The sequence below is a fragment of the Neofelis nebulosa genome, chromosome 5 (genome assembly GCF_028018385.1).
Source record: "Neofelis nebulosa isolate mNeoNeb1 chromosome 5, mNeoNeb1.pri, whole genome shotgun sequence".
NCBI classification, from domain to species: Eukaryota; Metazoa; Chordata; class Mammalia; order Carnivora; family Felidae; genus Neofelis; species Neofelis nebulosa.
Window position 1 is genome coordinate 16,588,092 of NC_080786.1, and position 20,356 is coordinate 16,608,447.

At 42.5% G+C, this 20,356-nt stretch overlaps 1 long non-coding RNA gene across 2 annotated transcripts in view; it reads right to left on the reverse strand.

Annotated features, from left to right (window-relative positions):
* Positions 1-15,597, reverse strand: part of LOC131511730 (uncharacterized) — a 356,942-nt gene extending 341,345 nt beyond the window's left edge. Inside the window, exon 1 of one of the 2 annotated variants that reach the window (XR_009261694.1) lies at positions 15,515-15,596. This is a non-coding gene — a long non-coding RNA (uncharacterized LOC131511730). Of the gene's footprint in view, positions 1-15,514 lie in introns of both variants that reach the window. The other variant, XR_009261695.1, reaches the window with a different exon arrangement.
* Between the last annotated feature and the right edge of the window lie 4,759 nt (positions 15,598-20,356).

Sequence of the window (20,356 nt, forward strand, 5' to 3'; positions counted from 1 at the left end):
TGTCATGAGACTAAAAGGACAGGGAAGACCAGGATTCATGTAAATAAAAAGTGACAGGAAGCACAAAGCCCATTTATCTTCATAATTGATATGGAACCCTTTTATCCTGAAGCAGTAGTCTCCTGGCAGGGAACATAAGGAAGAGATAACTGTTTAAGGTTTCTTCAGCTGGTATGAGAATTCACCCAGACCTCTTGGTCTTTCTTCTTCAAATTTCTTTTTATTCACTGAACAGATATTTCCTGAGCTCCTACTATATGTCAGATACTATTCCCAGTGCTGGCCATAGAGGAAAGAACAAAACCCAAATATTCTTAGTAGAAATATTAATTTTCTCCCCTTAATGATTCATTTAGAACAAAGTCATCATGCAAGTTCAGTCCCTGTGTGATCAACCCCCTGTCAAGCTCCAAGGTTCAGTTAAGAATTACAAAATATCACTTGAAACACTTTAAGGCAAGACTTTATATTAGGAAAACTGACAAGTAAGCATCTATAGGCCAAAAAGGCCTGAATCCTTCATGTCCCACTGCTTCTACAAAGAGGCTTGCTGGAAGCTGACCCCCTGGGCACCCCAGAAAGACTGATGCACTTGTTCGGTGTTTATACACACTGGACCATGATATCACAACAAAAAAGAACATCTCTGCCCTCCAGCAGGGGCAGGAGGTGAATGTCCATGAAGAATGGCAATCCACCACCATGCTTGAGAAACGTTTTCCAAGTACATTAATAGGTTTATCAGTGCATACAAAAACAATATGAAATATTCTGTTGTATCTCTTAGTTTATACAGATTTCATCTGTGGCACGTTTCCCACTGCTCTAATAAACTATAGACTAATTAAAACCACCACCATAGTTCAACTACAATAATGCCCCATGAAAAATCAGTATGTGACACATGTCTACAACTGTGAAAGTAAGTCTATTAGAGTTCATTTATGAGCAGAAAAATATTGATAACAAAACATTAAGCCACAGAAAATTTACAGGGGAATTATAGATTAACTGCAGAAATGGAGCATTTCCCTGACACTTTCATAAAATGATGTTTGCCTCCAACCCCAAAGATCATGCCCTTCAATATGTTCGATAATTGTAAAAATTTCAACTGTAAGTCACCACACTTATCTCTTTACATTTCTCTTTTTATATTGCATTTCAGTGCTGATAAAATAGGGAAGAAAAAAAAGTAGAGCTCTGATATCATGCCTCTTACCTTTTGATTTGATTTCAATCCCATTATCACGTATTTCCAGAAACATACAATAGTGCCAAATAGCTTTCTCTATCTTGGGTTGGTTTCCCTGTATATTAGCTGTCATTGTAAAATTATTGTGCCTCTTACATGCAGACTAAAATTCCAAACAATGGTTACTGACAAATTTCTCTGTAGTTCACTGATTCCTCAAAGAAAATGGATTTTCTACCCAGCTAAAATTAATTACCGTTGTTATAGAAATTGGAATGCATCTGTCAGCTTGAACAGAAAACATTGTGTGCTTTGCTTTCCTTTTCATCATATCAGTAATACATTCTCCAAAATCAATTAGTATCCTATAATCTTCCTAAAGAAATGACTACCCAGGGGTGCCTGGGTGGCTCAGTTGGTTGAGCGTCCGGCTCTTGATTTCGGCTCAGGTCATGATTCCACGGTTCGTGAGGTCGAGCCCCACGTGGGGGCCCAAGCTGACAGGGCAGAACCTGCTTGGGATTCTCTCTGCCCCTCCCCGGCTCACATTTCTCTCTCTCTCTCTGTCTCTCTCTGTCTCTCTCTCTCTCTCTCTCTCTCAAAATAAATAAACTTAAAAATAAAAATAAATAGCTACCCACTACACATGCTCACTATGGAAAAGTCACTGGGTTTGTGTATCCCTCACCCACCAGAATCTCATGAGACTATGGAGACACAGGTTTGGGGAATAGGAAAAGGCTTCGATGAATATGTTATCACCTCTGGTCTGCCTCAAGAATATGTCAGATCTAGGAAAATGACACTGTGCGATACCAGGCGCCCAAGATGCAGAGTGTCAGAGTGTTTAAGTTACCACCTCTGCCTAACGAGCTACCAAAACGGTAGCTCACAACAGCAGCCATGTATTACACCTTACACACGTACAGGTCGTCCAGGCAGTTAGCCAACTTGAACCCATCTCTGTGTCTGCAGTCAGCTGGCAGGCTGCTTGTGCTTGAAGCTTGTGCTTTAGCAGTGGCTCTAGCAGGACAACTTGGAGGTGTCAACTCTCCTGCCTGTGGTTTTACCTATCAGTAAGCTGGCCTGGGCTTACTCTTAGGGCAGTAGCAAGGAGAGAACCGAAGCATGCAAAACCCTTTAGTGACTAGGCTTGGAATGGACATCCTGCCAGGTCCACCGCATGCCATTAGCCAGAGCAAGTGACCAGTCAGCCCCGATTCAAGGTGTAGGAAAGTGAATTCTACCTTTGATGAGAAGATTTTATTATTTAAATTCATGTTAGTTAACATACAGTGTAATACTGACTTCAGGAGTGGAATTGAGTGATTGATCACTTACATGTAACACTCAGTGTTCATCCCAAGTGCCTTCGTTAATGCTCATCACCCATTTAGCCTATCTCCCACCCACCCCTTCCGTCAACCCTCAGTTTATTCTCTATATTTAAGAGTCCCTTAGGGTTTTCTGATGAGAAGATTTTAAAATCACATTGCAGGGGCGCCTGGGTGGCTCAGTCGGTTAAGCGGCCGACTTCGGCTCAGGTCATGATCTCGCGGTCAGTGAGTTCAAGCCCCGCATCGGGCTCTGTGCTGACAGCTCGGAGCCTGGAGCCTGTTTCAGATTCTGTGTCTCCCTCTCTCTGACCCTCCCCCGTTCATGCTCTGTCTCTCTCTGTCTCAAAAATAAATAAATGTTAAAAAAAAAAAATCACATTGCAAAGGCTTAAACAGAGGGGTAGAACATTATTAAAGTATTTAATCAGTCAGTCTAACATTCATAGGAAATCCCTGGATAGCCTTCTTGGGTATTAACACTTCTACCTGGCACGTCCTTGGGATCACGTTCTTGCTGAGACTTTCTCTTACCGTGGCCTAATCTTGCAGATGCGGTTACACCCCAAAGGGCAAAGGTAGGAAAAAAGATAGCTCAAGAGGAGAAGACGAAGATGCTGCCAGTGTCTACAGGACTTCGTTGTCTCTCAACTCCCACCAACACATCCAAAACCCTTGCTATGGCTTCTTGGTGGGGGAGTAAATTGCCTCGCCCCTTGACTTTGGGAGATCCACATGCCTTGCTCTGGCCAATGACATGTGCCACCAGCAAAGATTTAAAATGTGTTTCTACAATGCTTATATTATTGCATTTAGAACTTGGCCACAAGAAAAACACCCTGAGTAGACACTGTCTTTCAGCATGGAGCAAACCAGCCCAGACAATCCACAGGTGCGTGATATAAAAACAAATGCTTACCGTCGTATGTAGGTGAAATTGGGTGGCTGTTATACAGCAAACATTAAATGAATTATTGATAAGCTGAATTATAAGAGTAAACAAAAAGACAAGGAGAAGACTGGGAATTCTGAAGGCAGGAAACCAGCAAAGACGTGATGGAATCACTGTCTTAAATCAGGTTTATTCAACACATGAATTTTGTGAAGAGAAATCATGCAGAAAGAATCCTTCCTTACTGAGCATTACAATCATTGATCCAAGAACATCTTTTCTACTGTGTGTGTGCATGCGTGCATGTGTGTGTGTGCAAATATACTGCTTAATAGCAGGTGCTGGCTGTGGCTACTCATTGGGCCAGAACTTTGCATTATTTTTGTAAGTGTAAGAGGATACACTGGTATTTGCTCAAGAACTATCCCACCTTCCGCCATCTGTGAAATGGGGATTAACATGCTAAGATGCTTCAAAGAGTTCTGTTTTCTGGGGCTTTTTTTTTGCCCAAGAATAATGTAAAAATAATTGAACACATTTAAGAAATACAAAGTGAGGGGCGCCTGGGTGGCGCAGTCAGTTAAGCGTCCGACTTCAGCCAGGTCACGATCTCGCGGTCCGTGAGTTCGAGCCCCGCGTCAGGCTCTGGGCTGATGGCTCGGAGCCTGGAGCCTGTTTCCTATTCTGTGTCTCCCTCTCTCTCTGCCCCTCCCCCATTCACGCTCTGTCTCTCTCTGTCCCAAAAATAAATTAAAAACGTTGAAAAAAAAAATTTAAAAAAAAAAAAAAGAAATACAAAGTGATATAAACACTAAATAATAATCACTTGTGAGAATGGAAATGAGAATTGCTTTGCCAAGAATCTTACGTAATATTACAGCTCCATTATTTGTGGGGAACATCTAATGGGAATCTTCATTAAAATTTCTAATTTTCTACTGTCTGACTCTTCACCGGATCAAAACTATTAGCAAATCCACATCAACCATCCGTCACGAAACACAATGTTGCTCAGGGCAGCTAGCTTAATTTCCTTTTGGGATACACATGACCAGGGTGGTCAGAAGTCACACAGCCATTGCAGAAAGATGTGGTACTTCCAATTAGAGAGGAAAACAATCGTTCCCCCTGGCAGATAAAGCTTCACAAGGATACTAGGCGGGGACCTCTAGTTAGCTGGGTGAAAGGCTAGCTGATATAATATTTGTACTACTACCATTCCAAAGACTCACTGCTGATTTCCTTATGCACACTAAAAATAATAGCAATAGCTACTATCTATTGAACAACTATTATGTGCCAAGAACGTTATATTATCTTATCCCCAATACTTATTATGTATAGTTCTTTATATATAATAGAAGCTAATGAATACTTAATGAACGAATGAATATTCCTTCTTATAGATAAGAAAAATGGGACTTAAAGAATTTAAATAACTTGCATAGCACATGACAGAAGCAGAATTGAAAGAAACTTTTTGACTCCAAAGCCTGGTCTAGGACACCTGGTACATTCAAGGACATTTTACTCCTTCTCCAGTGTAGACACAAAGAACAGAATATAAATTAACAGAATCCTTGCTCTTTAGTCATTTCTGATCTAAACCAAGGCGAAGTTATCTGGTACAACCTGAGTCCAGCTGGGTCCAGCCATCCCGTACGAGGTAAGATGGAGGGTCATGGACCAGATCAGGGTGACTTTCTCTACTCCCCTCTCTGATTCCCACAAGGCTGCGCCCTCTGGAAATCAGTTTGAAGTAAGTATCTTGGCATTTCCAAGCAGAGTGTCCACCCAGTAGGGCCTCACCCCTTCCCTAGTTCTCTCATTGATCAACTACCCTATGAGCACCCTGACCTGCCCTTGCACCTCTTGTTCTACAAAGACTCACCCTGTTACCCAGCTCCAGGAAAACACATGGGCAAATTGGGGCTTCCTGGGACCCTTCTCTATTTTCCTCTTGTCTCTCTGGCTACCCCACATCCCACTTAACTCACCATGTTTCTCCCCAGTGTTTGCTATGGTATCATGAGCATAAAATTTGAAGCCAGAAATCCCAGCTCTGTCATTTCCTAACTGACTTTAAGATGTCTCGGGGCGCCTGGGTGGCTCAGTCAGTTGAGCGGCCGACTTTGGCTCAGGTCACGATCTCGCCGTCAGTGGGTTCGAGCCCCGCGTCGGGCTCTGTGCTGACGGCTTGGAGCCTGTTTCGGATTCTGTGTCTCCCTCTCTCTGACCCTCCCCTGTTCATGCTCTGTGTCTCCCTGTCTCAAAAATAAATAAAACGCTAAAAAAAATTTTTTTTAAAAGAATGTCTCATAATCATCCTAAGCCTTGGCTTTCTCATCTATAAAGTAGAGACGAATCTAAGCAGGGGAAAAAAAAAGTGCTTTAAGGCCGGCCTTTCAAATCTCACCGAAAGTATCGTTAATCCAGGTACTTCAGACAGAATATCATGACCAACTGGGATGAAGGAGAGTGATTTTAGATGAGGAAGCTTTCTCTATGACCCTAAGATCATACTGCCTAGAAGACTACCTGATTCCCCCTTTACATTAGCCCCGAATCATAGCTCTTAAAAGAGGTAGACGCAACAATAACTTGGTGAGGGCAAGAATTTTTGTTTGGTTTACTGAGATCTTCTAAGGACCTGACACATAGTTGGTGCTCAGTAAATATTTGTTGAATGAATAGAGAAGTTGCCATAAATGACCCAACCCAAAGCAATCCCACCCAATTGGGAAGTAATCAGCCTAGTGGTTTAAAAAAGCAGTGATTTAGGGGTCTGATGGGTTTGAGTTCCACTTCTGGCTCTGCAACTATGTGAGCTTGAGTTTAGCAGAGGCTGAACTTTCCTAGGCCTGAGTTTCATCCTCTGGAAATGAAAATAATAGTAGCATCTACTTTCTTAGGGCTGTTTGAAGGATTAAATGACATAAAACATGGGAAACATTTAACACAGTGCCTGGCATGCAGACTGATTGCCAGGAGAAGAAAATCTAAGAGTATTGGCAGAGGGTGGCCATGTGAGTCAGAGGTCTTTTGGTTTGTGGAATTCATTGTGTTCTCTTTATAGGTATAAGTGACAGCAATTCATTCATTCACTCAGCAAATACGTTTCAGGCACTTTCTATGCGTGTGCCAGACATTGATTTGGGCACAGGAGATGCTTCAGTGAACAAAACAAAGAAGCCTACCACCAGAAAGCTTACCTTCTGGCAGGAACAAATATTTAAGCAACAGATGAAGCAAATAAATAAATTATAAGGTATGTTGGAAGGGGACTAATGCCTTGGAAACTTAAAAGTAGAACAAGGTGAATGTGATCAGTAGTGTGGAGATGGTAAGAATATAGTATTTAAATACTTATTTAGGGGGTGCCTGGGTGGCTTGGTCAGTTAAGCGTCCGACTTCAGCTCAGGTCATGATCTCACGGTCCGTGAGTTCGAGCCCCGCGTCGGGCTCTGTGCTGACAGCTCAGAGCCTGGAGCCTGCTTCCGATTCTGTGTCTCCCTCTCTCTCTGACCCTCCCCCATTCATGCTCTGTCTCTCTCTGTCTCAAAAATAAATAAACGCTAAAAAAAAAAAAAAAAAAATTTTTTAAATAAATAAATAAATACTTATTTAGAAATAGAATGATTTCTTTTCTTTTTTTTTTTTTTTTGAAAGAGAGAGTGAGGAAGAGAAAGAGAGAGAGAGAATCCCAGGCAGGCTCCATGCTCAGCGCTTGGCACAGAGCCCAATGCAGGGCTCCATCCCATGACCCCAGGATCATGATCCAAGCCAAAATCAAGAGAAGGATGCTGAACTAAACAAGCCACCCAGGAACCCCTAGAATGATTCTTGAGAAGGTAACATTTGAGCAAAGACTTGAAGGAGGTGAAACAATTGGTCATGTAGGTATCTGGGAGAAGAGCACTAAAGGCAAAGGGAAGAGCCACTGCAAAGGCCCTGTGGAGGGATAGGACAGGTGAATTTATGGGTCTGAAAAGAGATCACTGGGGCTGGAGTAGAGGTAGGTGCAAATGATTTAGAGGATGGTAAGTCACTGTAAGGACTTCAATACTTATTTTAAGTAGTACAGGTAAAATAGGACGGGTTTGAAGAGAGGTTTCATTTGACATAGCCTGGGTTTTAAAAGGGCTATTCTGGCTGCTGGGTCAAGAACACGTTGTAGGGAAGCAAGTCCACAAACAGGGACACATTAAAGAAGTTTTTTTAAACCACTAAAAATGTGATGTAGACAGGAGGTGATGGTGACATGGACCAGGGTAGCAGGGACCTGAGAAATGGCAAGAAACAGATTCCAGATAATATCTTAAGGTCATTACAACGGGTAGAAGTCAGAGGCTTGCTGTGCTCATCCCCTTTTATTTCCAGTTGCCGTCATGCCCAATCAGTAAAGATAAATAGGATTAGTTTCACAATATTATAGTGGGTGGGCCTTGCCCTGTTCAAAGAAGCATTGCCTCCACTGCTGATTTTTATTCAGAATTAGCAATCTATAAAACTTGGCCTGTCTGCTAACATCACAAAAAGATAGCCATTATGTGCTGCCTCGTGAAGGTACATACTACCCTTGAAGAGTGTGTGCTCTTGTGAACTTGGTTCAAGTCAAGTCTCCAGTTCTAACCACTAGTTTCTAGGCAATATAGAGGATACAAAAACACGTTAAATGATACCACTTGCGAACAGCAAAATACAAATGCATAAAACTCTGTAAGACAAATGATCTATTTCTTTAACAGGTAAATTCCAAGGGGAACAGAGAGGAAAAAGGACTGCCTCCTTTAGACTGAAAACGTCTTAAGAGCTTTATCTTCCAGGGGCGCTTGGGTAGCTCAGTTGGTTAAGCATCCAACTCTTGATTTCAGCTCAGATCATGATCTCTCAGTTTGTGAGTTCAAGCCCTGCCTCTGCTTTGGGTTCTCTCTCTGCCCCTCCTCTACTCAGGCTCTCTTTCTCTCTCCAAATAAATAAATAAACTAAAAAAAAAAAAAAAAAAAAAGGCTTTATCTTCCAAATGTGTTGACCTTATTTGGATCCTGCTTTTTTAATAAATCCATATTTTAAAAATTTTGAGATATTTGGGGAAATTTTACCACCAATTCAATATTTGATAATATTAACGCCTTACTGTTAATACTTTAAGGTGTGAAAATGGATCATGGTTTATGTTTTTAAAAGAAAAAGAGAGTATCTTTGTCTTTTAGAGTAGGAGTTGACAAACATTTTCCATAAAGGGTCAGATAGTACATATTTTAAGCTTGTGGATCATACAGTCTGTCAACAACTACCATTATAGTACAAAAGCAACCATCCACAATAAGTAAATAAGTAGGCAATCACTGTTGTTCAGGAAGAAAATCTTTTCCTCTACCCTCTTAGATTCACTTGTTGGGGGGCCTGTGAAGTTAACTGATTGAAAAGTGGATTAGGAAAGACAGATTTTTACTCATGTACATACATAAGACTTTACATATATAAGAGGTGTGAGAATTTGGGACTTATGTATCACCTTAATAAGGGAAAAGGAGCGGGGAAAGGACACTTACGGGAAACGAAATGACATTTAGGAAAGATAAATGGGCCCTTAGGAAAATAGGTAACAGACATGATAGCTTTGTGACAATGTCTGTTTAGATGTGGTTCCAACTTTTTTGTGATAAGAGCCAATCTTTCATAGTCCTGAAATTCCTGGGGAGGGGATTTATGACAACGGTTCTTTTGGGAGACTCTGCTCTTAGGCAGATAAGGGAGTTGACAGAAGAAAAGCCTATTCTTAAATTACTTCAACTCAAAATAATTTTTATGCCCAATGGCATATTCTGGGCCCCTTCACTGCGTTCCAATTACACTTTATTTGTAAAACAGGGGTGCCTGGGTGGCTTGGGGGTCGGTTAAGCATCCGACTTGGGCTCGGGTCATGATCTCACTGTTGGTGGGTTTGAGACCCACAGCCAGCTCTGGGCTGACAGCTCAGAACCTGGAGCCTGCTTCAGATTCTGTGTCTCCCTCTCTCTCTCTGCCCATTCCCCACTCACACTCTGTCTCTCTCCCTCTCAAAAATAAATAATAAACATTAAAAAAAATTATTACAAAAATAAACTTTATTTGTAAAACAGACAGGGGCTATCATTCGCTACCACTATGTTAGACACACATATCAGAATATTAATAAATGAAATAATATGATGTATGAAATCTGTTTCAAAATAATCAAGTAGGAGGAGGGGAAGTGAATGGGCATTTAGGTAAAACAAGACTGCCCATCAATGGATAACTACTGATGAATACATGGGGGGTTATTATACTTCTCTACATATTTTTAAATGTTTGCTATTTCCCATGATAAAATTAAAAAAAAAAAGCAAAACAAAAGCAAGCAAAATAAAACACAACACTACTTAAGATTTTAAATTAATCGCTATTATTGAACACATTATATTCCAAGAACAGTGCTAACCACTTTATATGTACTAACTCAGTTAATTCTCACAACAACCTTAAGAAGTAGGCACCATTATTATCCCCATTTTACAGATGAGGAGCATGAGATACAAAAAGGTGAACTAAATCGTCAAAGTCACAGAGCTCATAAAAGGTCAGAACCAGCATCTGACCCAGGCAGGCTGGCTCCACAGCCCATCCTCCCCTCTGTTCTCTGTTAACAATGACTCTTTTCTAGTTAATATGCTGCTCCAGTAATGTCTAGTCTGGGAGGATTACCTCCTGGATCTTTGCATTCTACATTATTATTCATTCATCTTTCTGAACTGCAATATGATAACTAAGCTTACTTATTAAAATAATTTGAATCCTTCTGTATCTGAAGGCATTTTTTATCAACCCTTTCCCCCTTGCTTTCATCCAAAACACAACAATGAAAAAACCTTCTTGAGGAGAAAAAAGACCCAATGGCTTGTATAAAACATGAGCATTTGAGACCTGTTAATCTCAAGTATACAATTTTAACCAAGCAGGCATAGATTCAGGTCAGGAAACAGTACCTTCAACCATCACTGTGTACAAAGGATTTCACATCAGCAGTATTAGCATAATCTTTAAATAGACATCAAAAAACAAAACCCAGGCTACAAGGAACCTTGAGAGGTCATCTAATCCCCCTTGCTGCTAGGAAGGGGTGGGCCTGAGCCAGTGAAGGGAGGCCACCTTTCATCTCTTCACAAGGAATTTCATAAGCTTCTTTGTTAACGTTTCTATGCTTCAAACCGCTTATTTTAGGGAAAATTCCTCAAGTCTGGATGTGGTGTTTTTTACCTTGACAAAGCTTTTCTCCATTTAAAAACAGGTCTCAAGGATGACACTATAATAACAGTCATAATAAATAAATATAGATCTAAAATATAGGAATAATCATAATATCCAAAAGCAACCAAATTTTCTGGATGTAGCAACAAAGCGCATGGAGAATTCCTTAATAAGGAATACCTGTCTCTTAATTAATAGCCCTTTTTATACAGAGGATTACACTTAGTATATTCACCAACCTGAGGCTCAAAATCACTGCTGCACAGGTAGTATTACTGATTCCATTCACAGATGAGAAAACTGAGGCCCCGGGACAGTGGTTTAAATCTAGTTCTACTGAGTCCAAATCTCCTATTCTGCCCACAACACCACTCTGGAAAGCAAGATCTTCAGGTGGGTTGTTCACCACTGGGCCATCGTTAACAGAGCTTGGCTAGGGTAGAATTAAGCAGTGAAAGGAAAATTCTCATGTGCTGTTTGCTGAAGTTAGGCCACACCAAAATGGCAACACATATTTCAGTTACTTTGAGGTTATAAAATATTATTAGCCAGTGGTGAGGAGTGTGGAGAATGGGCTGACTTACATTCTTCCACACTGCTTTAATTTTTAAAAATAAGCATATATCACACACCATCTGTGGCATATGAAAAATATGCCATCAGTGGTTTTGTCTATAAGTTCATAGGTCCTTCCCTTAAGACACTATGATGAATTTAAAAATTCTAAATAAAGACATACAAATATTACACCTAGAAAGAGTAGAATATTCACACCTAGAGAAGGATCGTTTTGATTTTCAAGTTGGGGGTTGGTTATCAGACTTTAAACATTTTAATGTAATCTGCCAACACCTGCAAAAACCAAACAGGTCCTATCTTTGTTCTTTTCCAAATAAACAAAAGGAGCCACTCTTTAAACTTTGAATTGGACCTTCTCCCAACTCAAAACCAGGTCCAAAAGAGTTATCTCTACCCCTTTCTATATGATTTCCCTTAGTAGGGCTTCAACCCTTGCTCTTTAAGTGGTGTATTCTTGAGATTAAGAAGCTGCTCTTTGGGGTCAGAAAATATTCTTGAGCCCCTCCTTTGCCACCCTTTGTGTGACTTTGCACCAGCTTTTTAACTTCACTGAATTTCAAATTCCTTATCCATAAAATGAGGACAACAATATTACCAAAATTACATCATTCTTACGAGGAGTACATGAGAAGACATTTAAAAAGTCACCTGAAACAACACCTGGCATATAAGCATCAGCAGGTGTACTGAAATCCAGTTTTCTATGGTTACACTGCAAAATGTCTGGATACTTCACTGATGCAGAAAGAGTAGCTGGCTAAACATTTCAGAGAATGTGCTTCCTTGAAGAGTTAGAGCAGGAGCTGTAAAAATACTTCCCATTGGCCAAATCTGCCCCCTCTCTCTGTCAAATCCTGCCACACCCACTCTTTTATGCATTGTCTATGGCTGCCTTTGAACTATAAGGGGAAAGCTGAGAAGTAACTGAGACCATATAACCCACAAAACCAAAAAGGGCTGATTTGCTATCCAGCCCTTTACAGAAAAAATTGGCTGAACCCTGAGTTAAAGGCATTTTTGTTCAAGACAACACATTTATTTGGTCTCTTACAGTTCAAGATAGCATTTCTTGTAAGCAATCCTAAAGAAACTACCAAGATAACCATGACCCTTTCTATTTGATCCCAAACATCAAAGCTGAGTCTCAAGTAACTAACCAGAGAAAAAACCTGACGGTTTTAATTAATTATAGCTATGAGGTCCATCCCCGTACTTACCCTTAATGGGCATCTCTTACTTTAATAACAACTCTTTTGGTTTTCTAAGACTAAGCCTGCATGGCTCTTCCTTACTACCTTCCTAAAACAGAGAAATTTTTAGTCACTGCTGGCACTAAAATGTTTCTGTTTGTGTTGGTGGGCGTGTTTGTGTGTGCACACGTATGTGTGACATCTGTGTGTCCCATACAGTTTGCTGTATTCTGGGAATACAACTTTTTTTTTTTTTTTTGGCAGGGGTGGGAGAGATCAAATTTTTGTTCCAAATATTGGTGAGATTTCTTTTTCCAGAAAGCTTATATCCTAACAGATTTGTTAAAAGCCCAGAAAATATATCATTAAAAGGAGATCATTTCTGGTGTCGACAAGAGATTTGAAACAACACTACCACCACAACCAGGCTCTGGGATGGAGGTGGATTAAGGGGGCTACTTTCGACTGGGTGGCTAGGGAAGACCTCTCCCAAGAAGAGGTATTTGCACTGAAACCTGAATAACAAGAGGAAGGCAATTTGCACAAGATAAAAAATAATATTCCAGGACAAGGGAAGAGTAAGCATAAAGGCAGAAGTGAGCTTTGTGCATTTGAGGAAGAAAAAGAACACCAATGTGGCTTGAATGCGAGTAGTATGAGATGAGATTGGAGACGGAGGTCAGGGCCAGACCATGTAGGGACTCACACGCCTCAGTAAGGTGTTTGAACGGCATCCTACATCCAATGGAAAGCCATGGGAAGCTTCTCAGCAGAGAAATGACATGATCTGATCTATATCATATAAAGATCAATTTGGCAGCTTTGACAAGAGTGAATGGTGTTCGGAAAGCATTGGAGAGCAGAAGCAGGAAGACCAAAAAGTTGGCTCTTGTACTAACTAGTTCGGGGGAGAGGTGACAGTAGTGAAAAGCAGTGACTACTCAGGGTATATTTGGGGGATATAATCAGCTGGAATTGCTGAAGGACTGATATGGGAAAGCAAAAGGGGTGGAATCAAGGATGACACTTACTAGTCTCATGGTCTGAGCAGCCAGGTGATTGGTAGAGCAATTTTCTGAGATTCACTCATTCGTTCACTCGGCGTTTACTGAGGACCTACTTTGTGCCAGGTACTCTTCTAGGCACCAGGAACTCTAGCGATAAAATAAGCAGCAAAAATTCCTACTCTAGTGAAATTTGTATTCTGGGAGGGAAGAGAGAATACAGAAGATTAAGGCAGAAGCAAAGAATCTGGAGGGAACCATTTACCAGATCCTGTGGATTCTGTCTCCTAAGTATCTCTTGTAGTAGTTCAGGTTGAAATGGATGATGGCTGCATTAAAGTCACAATTGCCTTGTTAAATTAATTAAATGAAAAGGATAGTAGACTGAGGTGACTCCAATATCATGGCAGCTGATGTAAACAAACCAAGATCTAAGGCTGACTATGCCTCAAGGTTATTAAATAGAAACCTAAGGACAACCAAACACAGACAGCCAACTAGGATTTAAACTACAGCCAATCAATAATTTCCTTACTCTGCTTCTGCCTTTTCTCTACGAAGTCTCTCCCTGAGCTCTTGGTGGAACGCTCCTAACCATTTCTGGTTTAGTACTGGCCAATCCAAATCAGTAAATTTTCAGACAAACTGAAAATTTTTGGTATATCTCACTTCATCTTTTAATGAGGAGTAGACTTGAGAGATATTGGTGAGGGGAAGTCTTTCTAATAGGCAGAGCTGCAAACAATGCAACTGGCCATCCACTTTTTGTACAATAGAGGCCCAAGAAGTGAGAACATACAAAGATTCTTAGAGAGTAGACAAAGGTCTGGACTTTAGTCAGGAGTCTGGAAAGAATAAGATAGAAAGATAAAAGATAAGAATATCTGGGGGTGGGGGGTCACCTGGGTGGCTCAGTCGGTTAAGTGGCCGACTTGGGCTCAGGTCATGATCTCACGGTTCGTGAGTTTGAGTCCCGCATCGGGCTCTGTGCTGACAGTTCAGAGCCTGGAGCCTGCTTCAGATTCTGTGTCCCCCTCTCTCCTGCCTCTCCCCTGCTCATTCTCTCTCTCTCTCTCTCTCTCTCTTTCTGTCAAAAATAAATAAATATTTAAAAAATTTTTTAAAAAAGAATATCTGGGGCAGAGTCAGGCAGGTGGACATACGGACACTTAGTTGAAGACTAAAGACTTTTGTATCACATATTTAAACCCACCAGAAAGCATCCGCCACTGTAGAGGAACTGAACAACCAAGTAGACAAAAGGACTCTGCCAGCTGAGATCGGTCTTGTCATTGGCCACCTCAGAACTTGCATGAAAGAACCATGAATGAAGCAGTCACAGTGGCAGAAATGGAGGCTACCTATGGGCCCAACAATATGGACTCCCACTTACCAAGATGGATCTAGCTACTGCTGCCTACATTTACTAAATAAGTTTAGCTACAGCATCACCCCCTTATCCAAGGGGATACATTCCAAGACCCCAGAGGATGGCTGAAACCAAGGATAGTACCAATTCTATATATACTTTCTTTTTTTTAAGTTTATTTACTTCGAGAGAGAGAGAGACAGAGAATGCGTGCAAGCAGGAGAGAAAGGGCGAGAGAATCCCAAACAGGCTCCACGCTGTGGGCGGAGAGCACGATGAAGGGCTAGACCCCACCAACCTGGGATCATGACCTAAGCCAACATCAAGAGCGGGAAGTTTTTTTTTTTTTCTTCAACTTTTTTTTTTTTTTTTTTTTTTTTTTTTTAATTTTTGGGACAGAGAGAGACAGAGCATGAACGGGGGAGGGTCAGAGAGAGGGAGACACAGAATCGGAAACAGAAGAGCGGGAAGTTTAACCTGCTGGGCCACCCATGAGCCCCCTAACTCTGTATATACTACGTATTTTCCTATACATACAAACCTACAACAGAGCTTAATTTATAAATTAGGCGCAGTGAGAGATTAAGAATAATAATAAGGAACAATACGACAATATACTGTAATAAAAGGTATGTGAACGTGCTCTTTGAAAACACCTCACGGCGCTGTACTCACTCACCCTTCCTGCGATGACGGCACACGCAAAATGCCTACGTGATGACGTAAGGCGAACGTGGTGGGCGGGCCTTGTGACGTAACACTGGGCTCCTACCGACCCTCGGAGGATCCTTCCCAAGGATCACCAGCTTCCGGAGGTGGTTGCGGCGGGTGATTGAAACCGCGGGGAACGCCACACTGCGGGTGAGGGGGAACTACCGTACTGCTGCCGCTGAATGTCCAACGCAGCTCAGAAGTATCTGTGTTTCATCCTCATAGGTATAGATACCTATTTCAGGTGTGGGCGTGCCTTTCCTGCCCAGAGAGCGTCAGCCAGCACCACTATCTGCAGGCTTATGGAACACCCCTTCCGCACGCCTGGCACCCCATACAACACCGCGTCTGAGGGCTGCTTCGCCAACTTGTTGCTTCCCTGCGATACCTGGACGTAGCCCCTTACCCGGAGGGCAAGGAAAGACTCAAGAAATAGGCTGGCCACTCCAGATTGGTAGGTGTGGCTGCTTTAACAAGCAAGGGGATTTTACGAGGCTTGTTTCCACTGGATCTCTGCACCTGTGGATCTTTACATCCGCTGCCAGAATCTTTAAAGTATATTCAGAGGCCTTAATGAGGTTCAGCCGTGTAACTGCCCAGCTAGTCTCAACAACACATTGCTCCCACGGGGCCTGTGTCCTTAAAACTGGTTCCTCTTGCAGAAACACAGGGCTAAATGTACATTCCAAGGACAGGGGAGGGAGTCGGGAGCTTCTAAATTGCCCGGGATCTAGCCCGAGGGTCAACTGGCGTTTGTGTCCTCTGGATGACCTACCCCTCCTGACCTGCCTTTACCATCTTATGTGCCCGCACCCCCACCCTGGCTCTTCTGCAAATGACCCTCAGCAGTGAGCGAGGAGTTTCACTGAGATGGAGGTGACTCCTTTACAGCTACCTGGCAAAATTGGAGGCAGGTACGGCAACAACACAGGCACATGCAAGAGAAAACACAAGATAATGATTCCTAACATAAGGAATGACTTTTTCCACCAAGAATGCCATGACACAAACCACCAGTTTATTAACCAACCTAGGAACGGTGTCAGATTTTTTCAGAACATTCACTGGTATCTTCATGTGACTCTACTTAACGTATTAGCAGAGTCATCACCTATGAACACGGCATTCTGTTAGGTTAACGGCATTGGTGCCTCCTCGGGAGGTGGTAATAACGTTCAAAGCCATAGTTTTTCTCATTAGAGACAATTCAGTGTTCAATAAGGACAGGCTTTGTTGGCATCATTTAAGACTTCTTAGATGAATTCAGTAAGGCCTTGTATGTGAGCTATAACATCCTCCAGGCCAATGGCGGAAACAAAGACAATGGCCAAATGATTGTACCAGTGGAAAACAGAATGTGTCCATCTGGCCTAGAGGAGAGTGAGGTTGACAGCTTTAGGAATTTGACCTGGTTGTAATACCATGCATGCTGCCTGGGGGAGGCAGCACTGTCAGACATGAGGAGATGGACTGGGAGTGGGCCATGCCAGACCAGAACCTCTACCTTCTCTGCTTTTAAAATGGTTCATGCTTCTTTCCAGGTATAGTACATTCCAAAGGCCCAGCCTGCAGCAGGACAAGTGGATCCCAGTGGAGATTATATAGTTCCTTCTCACCCAGGGGGGACATAGTAATTATTCATCCATTCCGGTGGGAAATTCCATAGTAATTATTCATTCATTCCGGTGGGAAATTCAGTAGGTAACACCTTTCCCAGGCATCATGGGGCTTGGTGTCCTCAGCAGCATAGCAGATAAATCCACGGTGACAGCTGGGGAGGGAGGGGGCTAGTTTCCCACATTTCCCATACCTTTATGGTGTTGGGTGTCTCAGCAGGGTCCCCAGTCTGGCATACGGAGCAACAGGGGCTACTGGTTGGTCATTCAAATGTATTAAAACGTGGGGTAGTACCTTAGTCTACCCAGGCAAGCTAGTTTTACCCTTTAGTAAGTTAATCTATTGCTTGCAGGTTATAGGAAAGGTGGAACCTCCATTCAATGTCATGCTCTTTTGCCCAGGTTTGTACATCATGGCATTTGACATGTGACCCCTGATCACTGTTTATTTGATGAAGGTATCTACCTGGTACTCAGTTTCTCTAATCCCCTAATGGTGGGAGTGTGGTTTGTGCAGTGACAGAGGAAAGCTTGGTTAGTCCAGACATCGTGTCTACACAAACTGAGACATATTTAGGATTCTCATTTGGTGGGAGGGGGCCAACATAATCAACTTGCCAATCCCTCATTGGTTGGGAACTCCAGTGAATGGCCCCAGGGTCCTTTGGCAGTTGCCTTGGGCATTGTTTAGCACATATAAGACATGTTATTGCATTAATCACTGTATTTCAAGGGCAATTTGGCATCGTTGGCAATATGCCATCCCACCTGGATAGGTAGTAAGTGGCATCTACTGAAGGGTCAGTACTAGGGCTTGTACAGAGTGATGGCCTCAACCTCCGCATTGCCAGGAGGTGTCAGTGCCTTATGAGCTGGGATGCGGAAGACAGTGAGGAATGTCTCAGGCTGAACCCAAATGTCTTTCCGTATATCCCCACGTCATAAGGGCTTATGCATGATCAGCTACCTCTCAGCCTCCCACAGATTCAACCCATGACGTTAATCCCCCTCTAGAATTGTCCAGCTATCAGTACAAAGGGTTAATGGCCAGGGCTCTGACTGATCACCAGACAAATTGCTCTGAGCTTACTGGTTTGCTGTAGTTCTTGCCTGTTACGAAGAGAACAGATTCTTATTGAACTTATGCAAGTAACTATGTGAACATGAAAATAAGAATATTCACTAAGATTTCCAAATTCTGGAGGGACCAGGTAGGGAGGAAAAGATAAATGTTTCATCTTTGTTCATAAAGGTATATGTTGGCAAATTGCTGATAGCTCAAGAAAAAAGAAACAGAAAAGGTTTCCTGAAATCTGGAAAATCAAAACATAAAAAAAAAAACCTATAATGTTTCCAATAAAAAGTCATAAAAATTACAGTCATCCTCATCAGTTTTTCCATTAGAGTCCTGTAAATTCTTACTCAGTTCAGTAGTATGACTTTAGTTATCAGAAACCTGTATTTGTCTGTCTTTTCCATGAAGCTCCTTGTCTGCATGAACACCTTCACAAAGGCATCAGAGTAAAAACAATAACATTCTGTAAAGGAGAAAAGACTTAAAAAGATATGATAAGATTTATTACAGTGTAATCAACATGGAAATTTGGTTATTTCTGTGACACACCTGTCCTCATGATGACCTCCTCCAATACTAAGCAGAGGGTGTTCTTGCACAGCACAGGAGATTGACCATGGGAGTCAGCCCGTGACATGGGCATGGGCTCCCTGAGTTATATTACATGTTATACCATCCTGAAGCAGCCAGCCTCAGAGAATGCTGGAACAGCCCTCTCAAGGCACACCCGAATCAGCAACTCAGAGGCAATATCGTGAATGTGGTGCCATCCCCAGGATGCAGTATATTCCTACATGAAAGACTTCTATACTTCTATGTGGGGCTCAGTCCCCAGCAAAGAGAACACAACCTTTGTGTGTGGAGAGGGAACGGGAGCAGCCCCGCTTACCATCGTTCCCAACGACCCAGGCACAATGGGGAATTTTGTGCCTCCCATCCTTGCAACTCTGAGCTCCTCAGTGCTAAAAATTCTGGTCTCTACAGGGTATACAGACTCTTACCAGGAAACACAGAAAGTGTCTCATTGAACGACAAAGTGTACTTACTACTAGGACACTTTGCACTCATTGTGCCCAGGGCCCAGAAAGTCAACACACTGGCTGTGGCATTTGATCCTAATCAGCTGAAGAAGGTGGTGCTGATTTACGATGAAGACAGGGAGAATATGTGTCGAATCTAGGAGGTGTACTTGGGCACCTTCCCGTGTTTCCTTGCCTCCTGATTCCAGTGTTCTAGACACAAACAGCAAATGCTGTCTGAAAAAAAGGTGTGGTATGATTGCCAAGGCCCCAGGCTGTCAGGAGTGAAAGTTTGAATCACAGCACCAGGGGAGCCAGCAAGGCCTGCCAAGATAACAGCTGAGTGTGTATGTGTGTGTGTGTGGGGGGGGGGGGGGGGGGGGGATGGATTTGGAATGAATAATGGATTAGGGAGAGGATGAGGACCTGAAACCTACCACAGCACTAGGAGCTACTGTTTGTCCCACTAACCTTCCTCTTCAAAGGTTTCCCTCAGAAAGAGAGGCCACAGGAACCATGGAGGAGCCTCCCCCTGAACTTGAAGAAGTTGATCTCTTTGGTGTAAGAAGTAGAGGTTGCTGACCATTAAAAATACAGCTCAAGGGCCTCTGGTTGGCTCAGCTGGTTAGGTGTCGGACTCTTGATTTGGGCTCAGGTCATGCATGATCTTGCAGTTCATGGGATTGAGCCCCTCGTCAGGCTCTGCTGACAGCACAGAACGTGCTTAAGATTCTCTCTCTCCCTCTTTCTCTGCCCTCCCCTGCTCATGCACGCTGTCTCTCTCAAAAATAAACTAATAAACATTTTTTAAAGGATACAGTTCAGATCTCCTGCTGTGCCCAGGCAGCTCCCAGCCACTCACCAAGCATGGTATAGGTACTAATGAAGGCCTGTTCTGAGAATTGTGGAACTCCTTTAACAAGAGATTTTAATCAGCAACTCTTCATTAGCCTGGCCAAAGCTTTCTTAGAATGATACTTCAGTCTGAGACCCTTCTACCAATCCCCTCTTTCATTCCTTACGGAGGGAACTCTCGGCTGAGTCGCAAGATACTCTGCTTTCTCCAGCTTTCTTTCTCTGTCCTTCACGGGCCTTTCCCC